This window comes from Aedes aegypti, unplaced genomic scaffold (genome assembly GCF_002204515.2).
Source record: "Aedes aegypti strain LVP_AGWG unplaced genomic scaffold, AaegL5.0 Primary Assembly AGWG_AaegL5_hic_scaff_1185_PBJ_arrow, whole genome shotgun sequence".
NCBI lineage: Eukaryota > Metazoa > Arthropoda > Insecta > Diptera > Culicidae > Aedes > Aedes aegypti.
In genome coordinates, this window is record NW_018734607.1 from 6,000 (window position 1) to 7,958 (window position 1,959).

Here is a 1,959-nt window from a genome sequence, read left to right on the forward strand (position 1 = left end):
ATGAAGGATTTGGAAAAGTGAAGAGATTTTGAAATGATAGGTATTGCTTAGAAGATTGTAAAAGCAAAACGGCAGAATAATGGAATAATTTTGAAGATATTTTTTAATGCATTTTAATAAAAATCTTGAAGAACGATCTTCAGAAGTTTCCTAAATTTCTAAGAAAATGTTTCTAAGCTTCAGCACTAGCTTCATAAGGTTCAGAAACAAAAAGCTTCAAAAGCTTCTGAGATAAACTTCTTAGCTTCTGAGAAAAGTTTTATTGAAGAGGATTGAAGCTTCCTCACATTGAAATTGCTTCTTTAAGTTCCAAATTAATTCTGCTCCAAGCTTTGAGGCCATAGATTTCCAGATGTCAGGATATTTATTGGCTCCAAGTTTTGAAGCCAATCTGATCCAATTACTGATACAATTTTGCTCCTAGTTCTGCGGCAGTTCCTGTTCTTAGCTCAAAAAGATTCGCGATTCTGGAGCAATCTTGCTTCAAGTTTTGGAGTCATTCGACCTCAAATCTCACTTCACTCTTCACTTAAATCGTTTACTTCAGTTTATTTCGATTATATCTCTGATTTCAACCTAAGATCTCTTGCGCCAATAGTCACCATCACCTCTGAGGTCAGAAAATCCTACATGACACTTAAAATAAGCCATTCGAGTAGTTGATATAGGAGCTAATGAGCAGACTGACCGTTGAAACGTTGCTCATTCACTCAGTTTCACTCTGAAGATGTAAAATGCAATGTTTTAGAGCTGCTCGAAAACTGCTCGATTTTTGTTTTCTTCGTCAAACGTCGTACCAATGACAAATGATCAATTCTTACGACGTTAAAACGGGTTCTCACTGATTTGACCTGCCATATTAGCAAATAAGGTTCGTGAGGGCGCTCGTTTCAACAGTATCTTACTATTTTCATCACCAAGCTTATGAAGAGAATCCTCAGCATGATTTTGAGAAGATCCCTCAACATGAATCTGAAGAGAATCCTCAACTGGATTCTGAAGCGATCGAATCTCTCCAAGTTTCGAGGCAAAACAGCCTCATGTTCTGGAGTAATCGAAACTCCGAGATAGTACAGCTCTATATTTTGAATCGATTTCTTTCAAGTTCTTTTGCATCTTGCAGTTCAAGTTCTGGATCAATTTAGCTTCTCTTTCTTGATTTGATATCGGAGCCCTTTAGAAAAATCTGCTGGAAGCATTTCTGTTCTGTTTTGAAGCTGTCATATTTCAAAACTCTCTGCGTTTTGGGGCCATTCTGATCCACTTTCTGACATAATTTTGCTCTACAGGTTTTGAAGCAGACCTGCTCGAGAGACAGGATTAATCTCTTTTTCAATCAGGAGCCTCTGAGCTCAAAATTCATTCTGTTTGATATTCCGAGGTTTGAAGCACAGTAATTAATTCTGTTCCTAGCTACTTTTCTGCTTCAAGATTGAGAGCCATCCGGCTCTTTGGAGCTCTTGGCTCCTTAATTCTGAAATTTCAATGAGAACGTTTCCAGTAATCAATCATCTTGCAACTCGTTCCATCATGACTCACAGCACGCAATGCGTAGCCCACCGCACCCGACTTCAACCTTCGACCTTGATCGAGATTGATCGCCTGCCTGATCGCGATCTCAATCAGTGTCCGATCCCTTCGGGTTTCTAGGTCAGTTCCGATCCTACAATCGTTTTTTAGCGAGCTCCACCTTAAATTCCATATTAAATGAGGCTCACCGAGCAGCAAAACGAGTCACACGTGAGCACCGAGTCCTTCCGCACGATCGTGAGCTCCCTTCCTCTCGTGATTGACATTCACCCTTCACAAAGTGCCGCCGCTAAAGCCGAACGCACATGTGCCGTTCGGTTCTGTTCCGGTGCTGCTACTGTCGTCCGGTTTGGGCCCATTAATCAGCGCCACGACCGGAGCCGAGTCGATCGATTCGAAAAACGATCATCGCAATCGGCGGCTGCAAGA